Source organism: Sminthopsis crassicaudata, chromosome 4 (genome assembly GCF_048593235.1).
Source record: "Sminthopsis crassicaudata isolate SCR6 chromosome 4, ASM4859323v1, whole genome shotgun sequence".
NCBI lineage: Eukaryota > Metazoa > Chordata > Mammalia > Dasyuromorphia > Dasyuridae > Sminthopsis > Sminthopsis crassicaudata.
The window spans coordinates 431,603,945-431,625,604 of NC_133620.1; the positions used below are offsets into that span (position 1 = coordinate 431,603,945).

At 39.7% G+C, this 21,660-nt stretch overlaps 1 protein-coding gene across 2 annotated transcripts in view; it reads right to left on the reverse strand.

The window, feature by feature from the left end:
* SLC16A1 (solute carrier family 16 member 1) overlaps positions 1 to 18,416 on the reverse strand; it is a 43,174-nt gene extending 24,758 nt beyond the window's left edge. The window contains exon 1 of one of the 2 annotated variants that reach the window (XM_074263086.1): positions 17,438 to 18,416. The gene's annotated coding sequence lies outside the window, so the exon portion shown is untranslated. Of the gene's footprint in view, positions 1 to 16,971; positions 17,176 to 17,437 lie in introns of those variants that run through there. The other variant, XM_074263087.1, reaches the window with a different exon arrangement.
* Positions 18,417 to 21,660: the final 3,244 nt, after the last annotated feature.

Sequence of the window (21,660 nt, forward strand, 5' to 3'; positions counted from 1 at the left end):
GTTATTTTAGGTGAAATTTTAAATGTTTTCTAAGCGATTCTTAAAATTTCTTCTCCAGATCACTTCTTTCTCACTTTTTTCCTTTATTGCTGCTCTCACTTGGTTTTTTTGGGTTTTTTGTTTTTTGTTTTTTGTTTTTTTTGGCTGGGGTTAAGTGACTTGCCCAGGGTCACACAGCTAGGAAGTGTTAAGTATCTGAGACCATATTTGAACTCGGGTCCTCCTGAATTCAGGGCTGGTGCTCTATCCACTGCATCACCTAGCTGCCCCTCTCATTTGGTTTTAACTTTAAAAAAAAAAAAAAAAACAAACTTTTCAAATAACTTTTAGAAATCCTTGTTGGACTTGTATCCAAGCTGCACTTTTTGAGTCTTTGTAAATGTTTTAAAGATATTATCTTCTGTGTGCTTCCTTGTTGCCATAATCTCTTTATGGTGGGATTCTTTTTTTAATTTGTTCATTTTTCCAGTTCACTCCTTGACTTGGGGCTTTATGATAGTGCTGACCTCTGAACCCTTATAGGGCTGTTTGGTCTGAATGTCTGTCTTCATGCAGTTTTTCTGCTTTCAAACCTCAGGTTTGGGGGAATGAGGGGAAAGGACCTGCAAACTTTCTTTCTTCCCAAACTGGTTTGATTTGGAATGAAGTAAATTCCATTGCCCTCCTGGTCTAAGCTCTGCAAGTTCTTGACCCAGATTTAGATCTATCTCTTATCCTGGATTTGAAGTTTCAGTAGACCACACGTGCAAAAATGTTTGTAGCAGCCCTTTTTGTAGTAGCAAGGAACTGGAAACTGAGTGGATGCTCATCTTTGGAGAACAGTTGAATAAGTTATGATATATGAATAATTATAGAATATTATTGTTCTATAAGAAACGATCAGCTGGATTTCAGAAAAGCCTGTAAAGACTTATATGAACTGATGCTAAGTGAAGTGAATTGAACCAAGGGAACACTGTTCATGACAACAAGATTATATGATGATCAATTTTGATGGAAGTGGCTCTTTTCAACAGCAAGGTGATTCAGCCCAGTTCCAATAGACTTTGTGATGAAGAGCCATCTGCATCCAGAGAGAGGGCTGTGGGAACTGAGTGTGGATCACAACATAGTATTTTCACTTTTTGTTGTTTGCATTGTTTTTTCTTTTTTTTTTTTCCTTTTTGATCTGATTTTTCTTGTGCAGCATAATTGTGGAAATATGTATAGAAGAACTGCATAATATTTAACAAATATTATATTACTTGCCATCTAAGGGAGTGGGGGAAAGGGAAGGAGAAAAAATTTGAACACAATGAAAACTATACATATATTTTGAAAATAAAAACTTTAAAATATTTTTTCCACCATTTAAAAGAAAGAGAAGTTTCAGTAGACTAGCTAGACTTGAACATTATTAGCTCATTGGGAGGCTCTGTGTATAGAGCAACTGAATTGCCTGCCACCCTTTGCATTGGAACTTCTGCCTGGGTTATTTCCACTGAAGGCTTACCTGCTAGGCCAGAGGCTAGAACCGAATTGCTGCTCTGCTCTTGGGATCAGAGCCACATGATTACTGTTTGCTTCCAGCTCAGCATATATAAAGTTAGGGACAATATTCACAACCATTTCTCTCTGCTCTGAATTTATGACCCACAGATGAAGAGAGGGTCAACAGATCTGCTAGATGGAACTCAATCCTGAATTCAGACCTTGCAAAGAACTCCCCTGGAATCTTTATTCTCCAGAGCCCTGCTTTGGCCCTCTTTGGTTCCCTAACATTGAAATGATATTGTTCCACTACATAGAATTCCCAATCCCTCTATTTTTGTCCGCCTGAATTTTTTATTTCCTTCACAGGCTAATTGTACACTATCTCAAAGACCTATTCTTTTTGTACAGCAAAATAACTGTTTGGACATGTATACATATATTGTATTTAACTTATACTTTAACATATTTAACATGTATTGGTCAACTTGCTTATCTGGGGGAGGGGGGGAAGGAAGGGAAAAGTTGGAACAAATGGTTTTGCAATTTTCAATGATGAAAAATTATCTATGCATATATCTTGTAAATAAAAAGCTATAAAAAAAAAGAAATGATACTGTTCCACCTGTGAATTAATATGCTCTGATTAAAGAAAAAAGCAATTGGCATGCAGGTAGTTTGGCCATATGAATTGTCATCCAGATCCCTACTCTCCTTGCATGGGAAGAGAGGGGAGAGAAAAAGGGAAGGGGAGAAAAACAGTTCAAATTTCTAACAACATTCTCCCCTCCAGGTTCTTGGGAGGAAAGTAGTACATCAACCATAATGATAAACCCAAGCTACTTTTAACCACTTCAGTGAAGATAATGCTGGATCATTAGAATAAGACCTGCTAATCTTTTATGGTAGGAGCAAAAGGGACAGAAAAGGATCCTATCAAAATGCTTAGCACATAGCAGGTGCTAAATAAATACTTGTTAAGAAACCTTGTTAATCAAGCGAAGTTTTAATGGTACTGGAGAATCACAGGTTCTCATTATTCACTTCAGAGGTCTATTTTACTGTCTTGTCCTTTTCTTACTAATATCAATGTAGTTTCTGAAAAATAAAATATGCATAAACTGCTAAGGCAAACAGTCAATCAAGGAGTTTATACTTTTTTCTTTTTAAAAATGTTTCAAAACATGAGTTACAGACCTCCATTTACTTTTTCAACTGTGATAATGAAAAAACTTGAAAAATAAAATCACATGACCTTTCAATAACTTGAAACTAAATTTGAGACTTCATAGAAAAAAATTTTAAATGCTTATGTAGAAGAAGCTTTCAATATGTTAATAGGATTTTTTTTTTAAACTTCCCAAGCCAGATAAATCAAAAGTTAACAAAATACAGCAATAGGACCTAAGTTATTAACTATAAGGTTCTAGTTTCAAGACTATTAAAAAAAAAGACTATTAAAAAAAAACACCAAAACTTTCACTGTTTAGGTTATAAAATTAACTATTTATGAACATTAAAGATATTGTGAACTAATCTGCCATCTTCTATCACTACCAGAATTTTAAGTATGATCTGATTAATACAGATTGGGTTCATGATGTAAGAACCTGATTAGCCAAGTACAGAAAAGGTGACTGCCACAGTGAACCCATGAAACATTTAAAAATTTTTAAAATATGGTGATAATTAGCAAGTTACCTCTCATGACGACATTTAAATCATTAATAATTCTACAAATTCCAAAGATTTATCATCTATATTATCTCTAAAAAGCCATAATCTGATGTAATGTTTATCTTGTATACATGACACAGAATGAGGGCCTTCATGGTCCTCATTTCACCATATAAAGATTTTTTTTTTTTTTTTACTGTCTTTTTTTTTTTTCTTTTTTTTTTAAATTTTTTATTTTATTTTATAATTATAACATTTTTTGACAGTACATATGCATGGGTAATTTTTTACAACATTATCCCTTGCACTTACTTCTATTCAGATTTTTTCCCTTCCTCCCCCAACCCCCTCCCCCAGATGGCAAGCAGTCTTATATATGTTAAATATATTACAGTATAATTTAGATACAATATATGTGTGTACACCATATAAAGATTAAGTGGCCTATAGAAAAAGGGACCTGGAGTCCTGAACTCTGCCTTAGACATTTTTAATCTGTATAATCCTGAATAAGTTGTTTCTTGACTTTCAACTTCTTCCTACCTCATAAATGAGAAGTACATGCCATACTTTTATATTCATACTCTATTACTGGCCTTCCTTCACTGGGATGTCAGGAGATTTTCCTAATATGCTATGCAAAATGTTTTGCAAACCTTAAAGTAGCCTATGAATGTTAGCTGCCATGTTCGTTCTTCTACCTTTTTATCATAATTAAGCACAAACTGCAGGTGATCCATTAAACAGATCATAAGCCTTCTGATCTCAAAGGACAAAGATCGATCAATCCAAAATTGCAGTTTCTTGCAATCAATATTACCTTTAGATCAATTAGATCAGTAAAAGAAAAAATATATTTATATATAAATTGATTTCTGTACTAGACAAAAATCAAAGAATATGCCTACTTTGGAATAATTAAAATTAATGTCAATTATGGAAAAACTTTAAGGCTATCAAAAATTTTGTTGGTTTAAATTGAGTTAGAAACTGACAAAGTCAGAGAATTAAGAGTCCTAAATACCCTCTCTGAATGATTCTGAAGACTATTTGGATAAAATCTCAATCTGGAAAGAAGCATAAGAGATTTTTCTTAGAGATGTATTATTCTATATATCTTTACAAAAAGGAAAAAAAAATGAGGAATTCAAGAAATAGATTACAAGTCTGGCACAGAGGCATGATGTGTAGGGAAAATTTGAAATATCTCTACCAGCTGAAATTATTCTTGTCAAAAGCAGAGCAACTAATAATGTCTCTCGAATTGCCCTGAAGATAATTTTATTCTTCAAAATAAACAAGGGGAAATTTTGTTCTGGATTTGAAGCTCATGAAGAAAGGCCTGGCTGCTGGTTTCAAAATTACTGGGAACCTTAAGAAGTGCCCACTTCCTCCTAGAGTTTGTGACAGAGGAGAAGGAAGCTAGTCATAAACCTTAGGTTTTAAGAAATAAAACTTTTAAGGGTTCAGAGGAAAAGCAGGCAGAAATAAAACAAAATCCCAGAAGAAGAAGTTAGCCAGAAATTATAATAAATTCAAGAATGAAATTCTAAAGATAGAAGAGTAAATAATTTCAACAAGAAAAAGGGGAGTTATCTGAAGATGTAGATACACAGGAAACTCAACAACCAATTAAGATTCACAAAGAAATATATAGAAAATGGAGATAAGACCAGGTAATAAAGTATGAATATAAAAGTGTGTGGCATGGTCTTATAAAAATATTATTGGAATGAGCTGAGACTAGTGAGTAAAACTAAAAATAACAAAATGTCCTCTATGTGTTTTAGTTAGAATGGAGGGAAAAGGAGACCCACAGAAGGGATTCTTTGTCCCTCTCTCAGTTAGACATTTGACTTACAGAGAGAGAAGGCTGCCACATCCAACAAGTTAAAATATAAATTCATTTCTAAAATCTTACAAAGAATAATGATAGTTAAAAACTACCATTTTATAAGAGATACTTAGGTGGCACAGTAAATTGAGTGCCAGGCCTTGGAATCAGGAAAATTGAGTTCAAATCCACCTTAATATATTTGCCAGCTGTGTAACTTTGGACAAGTCATTTCAATCCTGTTTGCCTCAGTTTCCTCATTTATAAAATGAGGCAGAGAAAAACATGGCAAACTATTTCTGCATATTTGTCAAGTAAACCTCAAAAGAGGTCCCAAAGAGTCAGATACAATCATTACAGAGCAGTTAAGTAATTCAATGTAAAGACCAATCTAAAGAAAGATATGCAAATCTACAAAGTCATCTGGGGGTATTCAAGAATAAAAACTAGAAAAGAACAAAAATAGAAGAGAAATGGAAAATATATACAAAAATTACATGAAACTTTTTTTCCCATCAAGAATAGTAGAACCACATGTATAGCACAGAGGAGCTTGGATAAAAAAGCGGCAGCCCACACAAAGATAACTGTAACTAACATTGCTACTCACAAGATGAAAAGAACAGTTACTAACAGGGACAGTCTCAGTGGGTGTCTCCAGGCCAGCTGTAATTTCCAGCAGTGGGCAGCATATAGGTAAGGGTAGTGGCCATGTTCTAATTCAAAGTCCACACTTAGTCTCACTTGAGTCAGTCAGTAAGACACCGATTGGAGATTTGCCTTATTGTGCATAGGAGGAGCAGCATGAAAGTATTTGCTAAATTGCTTAATAAGAAGTGGAGAAATAAGGAATAGGAAGTAGAGGAATTAACCAATCTAGCATGAGGCCAAAAGGGGTTATTAGCCCTGGCCCTACCAGCCTCCCCAGAGGCGGGGGCCACACGGGTCAACATCACCATGAAGCTCAACATCATAGGCAATCTTGACAAGTGGAAATAACATTAAAAAAAATTCAAAAGCAGCTAACTTTAGATTTGAAACAGAGGAGATCTATGTTGGAGGCAAGAAAATGACAGTCACTAATGGACCAAGTTACAAGGTAGCTGAAGACGACAATGCCAAAGGTATGGGGGGCTCCCTAAAAGATAGTTACCCCAAAAAGCTTACCCACCAATCTTATTGCGGTCCTTTCTATATAAAATCTTTATGAGGGTCATCTAATCAATCACTAAGAACATTCAAAATGAAGTATACTCAAGAACAAATAGGCATTCACAAGCAACATTCAGCAATGGACCATATTGTTACCACCTTCAAGTGACTGAAAGGTATGGAGAATGGGTGGGACAGGTGCTAAACCCCTCACCCAAATCAACTACTCTGAGGCATCTTCATATACAAAAGGGAAGCATTTATTCCGTCCTTGCAAGGAGAGACCCAGAGCCTCTCAGCTCCTATCTCCCAGCATTGTGCCTAAGGAGACAATTTGGTTAAACAGCAAAAGACTTGGGTTCATTGGATGGACTGAAAAAGAAGTAACCATTGACCAATGGTCAGCTGCACTATCTACTTCCTTAGGCCTAAGTTCGGAACCTTTCTGCCCTATAGATTTCTGAGAATAGGGATCATGTGGGATTTAAATTTAGACTTTTTGAGAAATCTTCACCTCCGGGCAGCTAGATGGCGCAGTAGATAGGGCACCAGCTCTGAAGGCAGGAGGACCTGAGTTCAAATCTAGTCTCAGACACTTAACACTTCCCAGCTGTGTGACCCTGGGCAAGTCACTTAACCCCAATTGCCTCAGCAAAAAAGGAGAAATCTTCAGCTGGTCCCATTCAAGAACATAGGAGGTCACTGTTTGTAAGGTTGGCAGATGACAGGGAGGTTTGTGATGGTCACAGAGATTCACCACTGTGACAGATGAGACCTAACATATTCCAGGTTAAAAAGGGATTCCATGTTGATGATCAGCCCTCCAAATACTACCTTTTCACAGATAAATTCAACCTACTTCATCAAGTCTCAGGATACTGCAAAATCTGGAAAAAATTGTGTAACAACCCAAAGGAATTTGGCTTACACAGATTTTATTACATTTGTGAATGTACACCTAATAAAGTAGGGCTTCTTAACTTAATCTTAATTATTTTATTTGATGAATTTTAAAATATTCTTACAAGAACAAGGTCCACAGGTTTTACCAATTGTCAAAAAAACTTAAGGACCCTGACAACTTATTATCCAAAAAGGCAACCACCTTAGTGTTCTTTCCCTACATGTGTAGTTCTGTTGAAACTGGATATGTTTAATCTAATAATCACCTATAAGAGATAGGCTAGCTCTCTTCAAGTATCGGAGGACCCATCCCGCAGACAAGGGATCAGACAGGTTCTGTTTGGCCCCAAGTCTGGCTTAAAGTCAACAAAATCTGCTAACAATTAAAGGCTTTCTCAAGTGGAAGGGCCTGCCTCCAGGGGTAGGTTATTCGTCATTGAAGTTATGCATACAGAGGCTGAATTACCATATGCTGAGTATGTTATAGCAGACATTCCTTTGAGGAAATGAGGTGGAATAGATGACCTCAGAGTTCCCTTCAATTCTGTGATGTGAAAACATTTCGGTCTTAGATGGTACCAATGTTCACTGAACAATCTGAGCCTTAGGGAAAAAGAAGTCTGGGTTCTAATATATAGGGCCAACTTTTGAATAGTCAAGACTCATTATTTATAGGTGGTCAGATAAAAACCCCATTACCTTAACTAAAGGTTCTCATTTTTAAAAAGTCTGAGTTCTAAAAGCTCATTTGTAAATTGGTCATGGGGAATTCTGATGGCCTTTCCCTCCCCAGAAATGTTAACTCTAGGCTCTGAGGCTAGCCCACAAGCTGAAATTCTCTACATTTGAAAAAGAAAATACTAAGCATATTATTTTCCAATAGTAATAATTAAAACAGAAAAACAAATAAGCTAAATGAGATATAATTTGTGAAGTCAATTAAAAGATGAGGAGGCAGATGAGAACTTCTCAGAGCTTCGGAAGGGCAATTATTATTTCCAAGGGTTTTAGAAAATGACAGAACTGATTGTTGATTTTCACCTCAACAGTTAGTGTTCCTTTACTTTTCCCTTTTAAAATATTTTATTTTCCTCCACTTACACATAAAGGCCATTTTAAACATTTTTTTTTTAATTTTGAGTTCTGAATTTTCTCTCTCCCTTACTTGCTTCCTCTTTGGGATAATAAATCAATTTGATATAAGTTATACATGTTATGCAAAACATGTTACCCATTCCTTTTCTTTGATAAAATTTTATTAAAACATTTTGTTCAAAAACAGAAGGAGAAAGGGCAACAGATTTTTTTCTTCCATTAGCTGGGTTAAGAAATTTGAAAATTTAATAGGACATAGGTACAAATGAACAAATTCCAATTTAGACAATCTGTGAACTGTAAACAATGAAAAGGAAAAGGGGTGAAGAGGACATGTTTACTGACTACAATTCCTCCGCAAAGGTGAAGAGATACTGAGCCAGTCAATTGACTCTGCTGTCAACAGGTGACACATTGATAGGCTGGCTCTCTTCCCATTATTGCTCAAACCTTAGCACAGCAGCATCCTCTCCCCACTTTCTTGGAGAAGAGAGCCTTATTATATGCTTAGTAGACTAATTACTTCTCACCTGTATCTTTAATAATATTATTCCAGCAGTTATTTCTTCTCCCACCTCCAATTTCTCTCCCATCACAGATTCATTCTCATCTACCTAAATATTCTCAAATATCCTCAAACCCAAGAGAGTGAGTCTGAAGAAAATTTTACTGACAATCTTTATGATAAAAGTCCTCTTCCTAATTTTGACCTCTCTACTGAGTTACAGATCTACATATCCAACACTGTATAGACATTTCACTTATACCTCAAACTCAACAAGTTCAATAACCTAACTCATCTTTCCCCTAAACCTGCTCCCTTTTCAGATTTAACTATTTTTTAATCTATGAAATCATCATTCATTGCATTGCATTTCCAAATTTAAATCTTTGAAACTGATCTTGGCTATACCTTCTCCCATACAATTAGTTATCAAATCCTATTGCATCTTGGTATCTCTTGCATTTCTCTCTTCTATTCCCAATACCACCACTTAAATTTAGAGCCATATATTACATTTATTGGACTCTGCATTAGTTTTCCTTTTAGCTGCTCTTATCTCCAATAATTTTCTCATACCACTAACAGACTAATCTTCCCTATGCAGAGATCTAATCATTTTTTTTCAAAATTTGATTCAAAAATAACCCCTCACCCCACAAAAAATAATCTTCTCTAGTAACACTAAAACGGAATCGTGCCTTTGGTCTGTATTAAGAGACTTGGGCTCTGACTCATCTGCATCACTTAACATCAAATCACTTTCACCTGTAAATCAAAGTACTACTCTACTGGTGATCTTTCACATTCCCCCTATATAACATTCTATTACTCTATCCCATTAGAAATTAGAATCCTGAGACAAATGTATGAAATATCAAAGTAAAGTGAAATACTTCCCATTGTATATTTTTGGCCAATATCATTGCACACATCCTCCATAAAGGAATTATTCTAGGGCACTTAAAGTCAGATCAAGGATACTAATCTTCCCGATCAGATTTATCTCCTAACAATCTGTGAGTAGCATTCCACTTCCTTTTCCATTTATGAATATTAATATTTTTATGCTATTTCTTATGCAAAAGTTAGGATTGTATATTACACAGCTTATATCTGCTATGTTGTCTCTTCATTACCCTCTGGTTTATATTACAGTTTTACAATTGTTTTGTTTGTAAGTAATTGTACCCTAATTGTTATCACAATAGCTAAAATTTAAATCCCTAAAAGAATTATTTTTGTATCCAGCTTATTGATGTGTATATTCATATTTAACAATAAACTTTTAAAGAATCCTATTTTTTTTTACCAGCTTATAAGCAGCAAATAATATGGACAGGAGAAACCATCAGCACTATAAAGTTTTTTTCTAAAAATCCATTAGTATCAAAAAAACAGAGAAAGCACTTTGAGGAATGAAGCTAAAAGGAAAAAAGCAACAATTTTTGTCCGGATGTCTCATTTTCTGATTATGAATAGTTTCTGCTTCTTATGATGTATTTTTGTCATCTTTTTAGATTTCTGAAAACTGAAGGCCTGCCTATATTGAACTAAATTTCTCTACCTTTTCACTTCTTAGTTTATTCCTTACATTGCTGTATTTCTAAATATATAACTTATTTCATACACTGTAGATGAAGGCAAGAGACAGTATGTGTTATAAGATACATGTGGCAGAATCCCAGACTTGATCCTGAAAACATCTGAAGATAGTCTTTATTTTTACAACATTTCAACACACCATCTTCGACCTAGATTTCTAAGTATGGTACAAGTTTTGTAATACAGTCAAATTCTGTACTCAATAAAATCAATTATATGAGATAACATGGCAAAGTAGAAAGAAAAGGAAGGTTTGCAGACCTCTTCTTCTAGCTTTTGTTTCCATCTTTCTTGGAGCCAACTTGCCTTATTCCTTATTACATTATTATCTTAGAGTCCAATCAAACTGGTACTGGTATCAGACAGACAGACAGACACACACACACACACACACACACACACACACACAGGCAAGCATGCACAGCTTTTTTGCACAGCTGCCTTGGCTTGGAATGCATCTTTCCTCATCTATAAATCTCAGAATTCCTAGTTTCCTTCAATACACTTTAAAGACCCTCCCAAGTGTCATGGGACACAAAATTGTCTTCTATGTGTTTCTAAATTGAACACAAGGATGATTTCACTTTTATGTTTCAATCATTACTATCCAGCACATAACAGGCACTTAATAAGTGAAGACTGACTCATCACTTAGTAGTAATATGATGCCAGGCAAATCACCTAATTTATGACTCAAAGGTGAGGTATTTACTAACTTCTTTGGTCCTCAGTTTTCTCATCTGTAAATGAGTAATAACATATGCCCAGTTTATCTCACATCCTTGTTATCAGGACAAATAGATGAAACACATGTTAGAGTGCTCTCTATACTGTAAAATGTTGTAAAAAAATGAATGGTCTCAGTCTGTCTTTTAGTAAAGGTCTACTTTCCTCTTAGTTCTGAGGTGTCTTATTAGTTGGATAAGAAACTTTCATGTAAGAAGTCTTAATGGAGCAGCTAGGTGGCACAGTTGATAGAGCACCAGCCCTGAATTCAGGAGGACCTGGGTTCAAGTCTGGCCTCAGACACTTAACACTTCCTGGCTGTGTGACCCTGGGCAAGTCACTTAACCCCAGCCTCAGGGGGAAAAAAAAAGTATTTACTATGTATATGAAGTATTATGTGTATATGTATGTGTGTGTGCTGTGTGTGTATGTGTACATTAAGTAAATCAAATATCACCAAAAAGAAGTTCAGGAACAAAGATGGCACCGATTACTTCCTTTTATGGAAATGAATGAGGAATTATATCTTATTCTTCTATTTGGGAGTTGTATTATATACAATTTGTCATTCTGGAGCAGCTAGATGGTAAAAAGAGTACTGGCCTTGGAGTTAGGAGGACCTGAAGTCAAATGTGATCTCAGACACTTTACACTTCCTAGTTGTGTGACCTGAGTAAGTCACCTTACCCCAACTGCTTGCCCTGTCTCTCTCTCTCTCATACACACACACACACACACACACACACACACACACACTAAGAATAATAATACAACCTGATTTGTGTAGAAAGGAATTCTAATGATCTAATATATTTATATCTCCCAAGTCAGTCATCCTCTTGTGTAATTCTAGAAAGCATTTTAGAGAACAAAGAAAATGAACATATATTGTGTTATTCATCAACCTAAGAAAAAGTAGATAATTCCACATTTCCAATACTCTCCACTTCCCTCCAGTATCCGATGGGGGAAGGCTTTTTCCTCCTATTTTTTTCCTAGTTTTATTTTTAGGGTCTTAGGAGTCCTGGCTGTACATACACATTGGAAGTTTACAAATGTTGAATGAAGTTGTAAATTTCGAATGTCACTATTTCTGACTCCTATTACCAATTAATCAACAAGAATTAAGTGGTGTTTTTTTTTTATACCATATAAAAAGAGTGAGTAATAAAACCAGATTCTACTATTTTCCTGGCACAAATTATTATTTTGGGCAAGTGGTAATGTGCAAAGTTAGTTTTAGAAAGCATTCTTTGGCAGGGTGCAGTGGCAGAAGCCTGTAATTCTTACTACTGGGGAAGCTGAGGATTGTGGATCACCAAAATTCAAGAGTTCGGAGCTGAAGAACTTAAAGCCTGATTCTGTGGCAGGGGGCCACCACGTGGCCATGGAGGCTTAAATCAGCCCAGGTCAAGAAGACAAAAGATTCCATGCTGATGGCCAGTGGAATCAAACCCAGAAGGAGCCATTCCTATTTCCAGCCAGGGTAAGAGTGAGAGGCCAAGTCTCCAAAATAAATCTCAATCAATCTCTCTCTCTCTCTCTCTCTCTCTCTCTCTCTCTCTCTCTCTTAGGCAGACACACACACACACACACACACACACAGAATTAAGGCATTCTAAAATGCTAACAATAGGACACCTAGATTTTGCCAACATTAATAAAAATAGGTATGCACTTTATTGGAACTGCACCTAGAAATTTAAACAAACTAATTTAATATTCTTGGAAACTTAAAAAAAAAAAAGTGTTGAATTCACTTTCCCTCTGGGTGTTTTCCAGGGAACATAGATAAATACAGACAGCAATATCACAGAAACACAACTGACTGAAATAAAGCCACCCTATTCTAAAAGTATGCTGGGATTGGGATGCTTACCCTTCACCTTCACAAAGAATATTCTCTTCTCCTAAGGCTGCCTATAAAATGTGTGGAGTAAATTAATTTTCCCAGAGTTTTGTCATTCTCCAAACTGAAAAATCCTCTTCAGAAAAATAATAAATTAAAACCATTCATATGTATCTACTGACTTTTACCAAATAAGTTTTACTTAAAAGCCTTCCTTAGAATATTAGTAGGCAGGCTCAAAAAGTTATCAAATTATGCATACCCTTTGATCCAGCAGTGTTACCACTGGGCTTATATCCCAAAGAGATTTTAAAGAAGGAAAAGGGACCTGTATGTGCAAGAATGTTTGTGGCAGCCCTGTTTGTAGTGGCAAGAAACTGGAAGATGAATGGATGCCCCTCAGTTGGAGAATGGCTGAATAACCTACGGTATATGAATATTATGGAATATTATTGTTCTATAAGAAATGACCAACAGGATGATTTCAGGAAGGCTGGAGAGACTTACATGAACTGATGTTGAGCGAAATGAGCAGGACCAGATCATTATATACTTCAACCACAATACTATATGATGATCAGTTCTGATGGACGTAGCTCTCTTCAACAATGAGAAGAACCAAATCAGTTCCAATAGAGCAGTAATGAACTGAACCTGCTACCCCCAGTGAAAAGAACTCTGGGAGATGACTATGAACCACTACATAGAATTTCCAATCCCTCTATTTTTGACCACCCTGCATTTTGGATTTCCTTCATAGGCTAATTGTACACTGTTTCAAAGTCCGATTCTTTTTATACAGCAAAATAACTGTATGGACATGTATACATATATTGTATTTAACTTATTCTTTAATACATTTAACATGTATTGGTCCACCTGCCATCTGAGGGAAGGGGTGGGGGGAAGGAGGGGAAAAGTTGGAACAAAAAGTTTTGCAATTGTCAATGATGAAAAATTACCCATGTATATATATATGTCTTATAAATAAGCTTTATTTATTTTGACTAACTTACAGGAATAAATACACACTCCTACCAGATAAATGATTATTATTTCTTAACTTCAGGAGGTGCATAATTTCACTGGCATGAATATTTCCTATTTTCCTCTTCCCAGGCAGACTAAAGACCCTCTGCACTTCAGAAATCATTTTCATAAAATTCTGTAGCCAAATATTTCACCACGGGGAGGAGGGAGGATGGTTGTCTTTTGGTAATAAAGGCATGAGGGTCCTCAGAGGGCTACACAAATGAGTCACCATACCAAACCTGTAGAAGCCTTTCCAGCCCAAACCACCTTCATATCAGCCAGATTCATAATCTTCCACAGAAACCAATGACCAATGAATATTTGCATAACAAACCTGTACCACTCCCAAATGACACAGCAAGTCAAACTTTTCAGGATTGCATCACAGCCCAGGGCTAACTTCACAAGGACAAGAGTGAAGGAAGAGCTGGATGGATTTTAGTGAAGTAGAAAAGGAAATAAGGTAAAATACATGTTGCTAAATTTTGCTTCTTAATAATTACAATTGCTAGGAGATTCGGTTTAGATAAAAATAAGTCAGAATCTACTATGTTGAAAAGTATGGTTCTTCAGCCCTATCCTTCTCCCTAGGCCCCCTGGAGGCCTGCAAAAGATAATTAAAAGATTTTAAAAGATCAGTTTAAAAGATAAAAAAAAAAAAAAAAAAAAACCACCCTATCCTACCCTTACACATTTTGGATATCCTAGGTACATTTCAAGCTTTCAAAGACCAAGTGACTTAGAACATTCACATAAAACTTTAAGTGAACTTTTTAAAGTGAACTATCACATTAAGGCACATCTTCTAAGAGCTCACAGGGAATTTGTGTACTAAAGGCAACTAATATTTTCTGAATGAAGATGTTTAGGTATCTGATCTAGTAAGAAAGGAAATTTTAAATAGAAGTCAGAGATGGGGTCTATTTCATTTGGACTGAGTTTACCCTTAAGTATATTCAAGATCTGAGACTCAATTCCATTATTATTCTGATTCATATATATGTATGTGTATTTTTCAGCACTGATAATTGCAAAACCTTTCGTTCTAATTTTCCCCCTCCTTCCTCCCACTCCCTCCCCCAGCTGGCAGGTGGACCAATACATGTTAAATATGTTAAAGTATATGTTAAATACAATATATGTATACATGTCCATATAGTTATTTTGCTGTACATATATATACACACACACTTTTTTTGGCTAAAGAAATGAATAATGCTACTAACAAGAAGCTTGTGTTTAAAATTATGTACACTTTAAAATTAGCAAAGCACCTTACATTAACATTCTCACTTCAGCCTCACAAATCCTATCAATGGATGTTATTACTACTACTACAAGCATTATTACCTTAATCAAAATAATTTAATAAAATAATTTAATTAAAAGTTAAGTAACTTACTTAACCAACAGAATCTGAACCCATCTCTTCCTAATCCCACCTCATCTACTATATACCATTTAGGGTTAAACTTTTATCCTCACATGATGTCAAGACATTTTAAATCTTTCTTCAGGTATTTTTGTGGTTGAGGAGTAACTGGGACAAGCTTATTATAGCAAAAGTGTAACTAACTAGATTTTGAAACCTTATTGACCTATCTGAAGGCATGTAAAGCTACATTTACTTTAAGCTAAGCTCCCAGGTTGCTCCGCCCTCGTAGGACTTAATATTAGCTATATTAAAACCTATCTAAAAATACAGAATTTAGAGCCCTGCCCATTATTACTAAATTGCAGCAATCAACTGGAGTTTGACCTCAATCACTATAACCCCTAAACTATGCAATTAAAATGGTATTATTCCTCAAGCACAAACAATCCTGTAACAAAAAGCCACCTAGTGTAACTCATGGAAAATGGTAATTTACAAAGGGCGGTGGAATGAAGCTCAGAACCATGTCCCAAAGAAAGGAAAATGGGAACTTTAAAAAGTTTCATTTTCATTAATAGTGGTAACTGACCTTTAGCTAAATTACACAGCAATAAGAATTCCCTTAGCTCTTAAACTCAACTAGAGTGCAGATACCTCACACCTCACTAGAATGGGCAGTAACTACAATGTGCAAAAAGCTACAATTTCTATTAAGGAAAAGGGTTCTATGGCAAGTTCAAGAAGTAGGTCTGACTCAAATCCGAATACAGTCAAGTCCGGGCACGGGGCCTCAGTTTCCTCACCAGTAAAACGTGAAGGAAGTGCACTATCTTTGCCAAGAAACGCCCCCAACGGAGCCACTAGCCACTAGGTCGAGGACCAAGACCCCGGCTCCAGGCCAGGAGAAACATGCGGTGCAAACTACAGAACAGCAGCCCTGGCTGTCGGGGCGCGCTGGTGGCGGGCACAGACAGGACTCTACAGTGCTGCCCGATTTGGAGTGACCCCTCAGTTCACTCATTCCCAGGATGCCCAGGGAATCGCGTTCCCTTGATGTGCAAAGATGACCAGCGCCAAGAGGCCGCCGGTCCAAATATACCTCTGGTCCTTTACTGCCCGAGGGACCACTTCCACCCTAAGGGCCTCGGTTTCCCCCGCCGTAAAGCGAACCGTCGGACTCTTTCATCTTTAAAGCCCCAGACTCACGAGGCGGGATGGCACAAAAAGCCCTTCGTAGCCATCGCGGGCCCTACGTGATGGGCTTTCCCCATCAGCTCGCCTCGGCACCGAACCCGAGCTGAGATTCACTACAAACGTCGGAGCAGCGAGTGCCTGGAACCGGGCCCGGTCGCCACGTGGGGCAGGCCCGCGCGGGCTTAGCCCCGAGCCGGGCCCGAGGAGCACCATCCCGCTTTTACGATGGATGCTAGCACACATCGCGGGGGTGAGGGAAAAGGGAAGGTGGGGTGCAGCCCGGGGGGGTTACTTCTCACGAGCCCCCCGCCACTCCGCCCGTCTAGCCTGCATCCCCTAAGACCCTTTGTGCGTGGGGGGGAGGGAGGCTGCGTGCGCGAGCTGGCGGGAGCGCACCCCCCACGCACCATTTCCTGGCACTCGGCTCCTCGCCCTCAGAACCCCCCCAGTCCGCTCCAGGCTGCGGGGAGAGGCAAAAGCGACGCCGAACGGAGCCCAGGGGCACGCGCGCGCGCGGACCGAAGGACCGCTTCCGAGGCGGCCGTTACCCAACTAACCGTTATGTGCGCGGATCTGGTGGGAGCGTGGGCGTGGGTGGGCGGGGAGGGCTCGCGCTCTGTAGGGCTCAGCTCCAGGATCGGATCACGTCACGTCACGTCACGTCGCTCGCTCCCTCCCCCCGCGGCAGCGGCGGCGGCAGCAGCCCCGAGGCCCCGGCGCCCTGTACCCGCCAAAGCGCCCGTAATACTCTGCCAGCCGAGCTTTTCACTACGGCCTTATAATGTTCCCGGGGCGGGAGCATGCGCACAGGGGGCGGGGCTTCCCGGCCGCTCCGCCCTCTCCGCAACCCCCCCCTCCCCCCCCCCCGCCCAGAGCAGCTCACACGTCCACACGCACACTCGCACGAGTCTCCCCACGGCCCCGCCACGTGATCCCCGCTTACTGCTCGCTACACGTCCACGCGCGTGGAGGAGAGACACGAGACGGGAGAGCCGGAGGAGAAAGTCCCAGCGCCCAACCCACCTCCACCTCGGGACGCCTCCTCCCCCTCCGAATTTGAAGTCGCTTAATGTCTACACCAGCCGGACACCGGAGTTTCTCCCCATGCGAACTTGAAGTCGCTTAAAGTCTACACCAGCCGGACACCGGAGTTTCTCCCCCTCCGAACTTGAAGTCACTTAATGTCTACACCAGCCGGACACCGGAATTTCTCTCCCTCCGAACTTGAAGTCGCTTAATGTCTACACCAGCCGGACACCGGAGTTTCCCTACGAGGAATCGCAGGTAAGCCGCAGCTCCGCACCAAAGGGAAGTTTGCATTGGTGATGTTCAGAAAAGGAGCATGGCGCGGGAATCCCTTAGGAGGGGGAATCCCTGAGGAGGGGGACTCTGCGTGGGCCTCCGGGCTCTGGAAGGATTCCACCGGATAAAGCGCTTCCGAGGTGCCGGCCTTGGTGCACGCGCAGCAAAGGAGCAGCCCCTGCGCTGGAGGAGCGCGCCCCTTAACGGGGGAGACCTCCACGTGCCCGTAGGTGCATACCAGACGTGACCCCCCTTCGATTCTTCCCGACCCCATCCGGGGCCCTGCTGACCAAGACAAGGCAGTGGTTTGAACTCAAATTCTGCGCGTTTTACAGACGGGGAAACTGAGGCGGGCAGGGCCTTGTGTCTCAGCCAGGATTCGTACAGGTTACAGTGGAAGGAAAGAAGAGAAAACACGAGTCCGCCGCAGAAGAGGGGGCTGGGGCTGGGAGGATGCCCAGGAAAAGGGACCGAGCCGGGCGTGGGGGTGGGGCGCAGTCCTGGAGGCGCGGGAACGGCTTCTCGGAGTCTTGACGTGGCCCCGGACCGGAGGGGCTGCCCCGAGAATGCGAGAAAGCTTCCGACGGGGGAGGGCGCCGGCTCCCCTATAGAGCATTTCATGTTCTGGTCTAGGGAGTAACGGCCGTCCGAGGAGCTTTCTGAATGGGGAGGAGTGCACGTGGCCGGACCCACCCACGCTGGGGGACCAACCCAGGGGAGGCTTCTTCCATCGTCCGGGAGGGGTGATGGCATTGCAGCGTGAATAAAGAGAAGGGACCGGGTAAGAGGGATGTTGTAAAGGTAACAGCTGGAAGGGTAGCAGCGGTGAGTGAGAAGAAGAAGGGAGGACGCCGGGACTGGAGGCCCGCGTGCCCTGGAAAGTGGGGCCATTACACCTGAAGGAGAGGATGGGGGGGGGGGACATGAGCTGATTTGGACACGTTGCAGCCAGTGTAAAATGTCTAAGAAGCTCCTGGTGGAGGGAGAGAAAGAGAGAGGAAGGCTAAAAAGTGAATGTCATAACTCTGGGCCCCCTCTCAGAATAATGTTTTTTAAATGCACAAAATAAAATACGTGGGGTTACAAAGGAAATCAAGTGCGTTAAATAGTTGTATTAAAAAAAAAAAAACAAGCAGAAAACATGTAGAGAGTCCCAGACTCTAAAGGGACCCCTTAGCAAAGAGTGATGACAAAGGGAGAATCGGGCAGCGGGAGCATCACCTCCCACAGTCTCTGTGTGGAAGCTGGAAAACCGGAACTGTCATGTCACCCGCATCCGGCGCTCCAGGCCGTCAGGACTTCAACCAGAATGAAGGAGTTACAGTGAGCTGGAGCAGATCAGCTCCACTTGTTCGGTAATGAAGAGAACAGCTACACCCTGGGAAAGAACTCTGGGAAAGGAGGGGGAGCCACCACTTAGCGCTTCCACTCCCTCTGTTTTTGTCCGCCTGCATTTTTGATTTCCTTCTCAGGTTAATTTTACCTTATTTCTAAGTCATTTTGTACAGCAAAATAACTATGGACATATATACACATATTGTATTTAACTTATACTTTCACATATTTAACATGTATTGGTCAACCTGCCATCTGGGGGGAGGGGGGAAGGAGGGGAAAAGTTGGAACAGAAGGTTTTGCGATTGTCAATGCTGAAAATTACCCATGCATATATCTTGTAAATAAAAAGCTGTAATTAAAAAAAAAAAGAATGAGTTTCCCCAATTGCTAAATGGGCAAAGGATATGAACAGAGAATTTTCAGATGGTGAAATTAAAGCCATCGATAGTCATATAAAAAAAAGCTCTAAATCACTATTGATTAGAGAAATGAACATTAAGACAGCTCTGAGTACCACTATATGACTCTGACTGGCTAAGGTGACAGGAAAAGATGACAAATGTTGAAGAAGATGTGGGGAAAACTGGAACACTAAGTTGTTGGTGTAGTTATGAAATGATCCAACGGTTCTGGAGAAGAATTTGGAGCTATGCCCATAGTTATAAAATTGTGCATATCCCTTGATCCAACAGTGCCATTATTATTGGATCTGTATCTCAAGGAAACCATGAAAAAAGGGACCCATATGTACAAAAAATGTGGTAGCAAAGAATTAGAAAATGAGTGGGTGTCCATCAGTTAGGGAATGGCTGAACAAGTTGTGGAATATAAAAGTAATGGAATATTATTCTATAAAAAGTGATGAAGAGGCTGATTTTAGAAAGGCTTGGAAAGATTTACCAAACTAATGCTGAGAGAAACAAGCAGAACCAGGAATGTATTGTACACAGTAACAGCAGGATTGTGCAATGATCAACTATGAAAGACTTGGCTCTTCTCAGTGGTTCAGTGATCCAAGGCAATCCCAATAAACTTTGGATAGAAAATTCTATCTGCATCCAGAAAGAGAACTATGGAGATTGAATGTAAATCAATACATGCTATTTACTTTTTTTCCTACTTTTTTTTCTCTCTCGTGGTTTTCCCCTTTTGTTTTGATTTTTCTCTCCCAGCATGATTCATAAAGAAATATGTATTTAGAGTCAGCTAGGTGGTGCAGTGGATAGAGCACTAGCCTTGAATTCAGGAGGACTCGAGTTCAAATCTGATTTCAGACACTTAACACTTCCTAGCTGTGTGACCCTGGGCAAGTCAATTAACCCCAGCCTCAGAAAAAGGAAAAAAAAAAACAAACCCAGAAATATGTATTTAAATTTTAATGTGCATGTATAACCAGAGAAAAAAATAAAACAATTTTTTAAAAAGCTGATTTCCATCCTCGCGTACAACCTCTTTTCCAAAGGCTTTTTAAACATTCAGAGGACCCCTTAAGAGAGAAAACCAGTGACCATTTTATTAATTACCTGCTAGCTATAATTAATATATTTATTACCCAGAAAAATGAATGAGTTAATGAATAAATAAAAAAGCACTACCACGTGCCAAGCCAAGCACTGGGGATACAAATAGTCACCTGTTCTCTAGGAGTTCCCACTCTAATTGGGGGAGAAACATTGGGGAAAAAAGGCCTGGGAATTCTGAAGGTTTCTAAGTAGGTTGGATGATAAGGTCCTTAGATTATATAAATCAGATGATATGTACTAGGGCCCGTCAGAAGTAAGAGACAGGAAGGGTAAGACCTCCCTTGATCTCTTATAGGCTGATTGTGGCTGGAGGAATAGGGGCCAGACCTGGGGGAGCTGGTCTCCTCAACCTACAAAAAAAAAGCCAGTCTTTATAACTATTAATAGGTTGTACCCCTCCAAGCCTATGTACAGGAGAAACCTTTCTAGGAGATTGCTGTGGAAGTGAGCACCTTCCCAAATTAGCTTCACCCTGGCCCTGCCAGCTTCATGCCCATCTCTAGCTGGCAGCACTGTGGTCTGAGGGCAGGAGATTTCATCTGATAGAAGCCTTGGACTCTAACTTTCATCAACAAATAATCTCCAGTTGCCTCTGTAGGATGCCTGCCATAATAGAGGTCCTGGCACAGTGCCTCTTAGCAGGGTGAAGACTGGTTTCTTGAAGATGGACATGATAATAACCTTTACTCCCAGAAATGCTACCAGAGTCAAGTCCATGTAGATGAACCATGAGGCTCCTTCTGGAGGAAAAATAACCTGGTAATTAAAATGTACTGTTTGACCAAATTCCTCTCCCTCCCCTCTCCTCCTGCTACAGACTAAATAACAAAAGCTGATTCCACTGCTACCCTCCACCTTGGTCTGACTTTATAAACCACCTCTGCGTCAAAGCCCACAGATACAACACCAAACCCACAGCTTGAGTATTTCCAGCCTAACTTTTCCTATGGGGACTGTTTGTATCCTGTCCATTCAGATGCTGCAGAACACTGCTGTCCAGCAAGCATCATCCTTTCAGTTTGACTTTAACCTCAGTTTATGCTATTAGGTCTGACCAGTAGGTGAGATCCTCCCTGAGCTCTT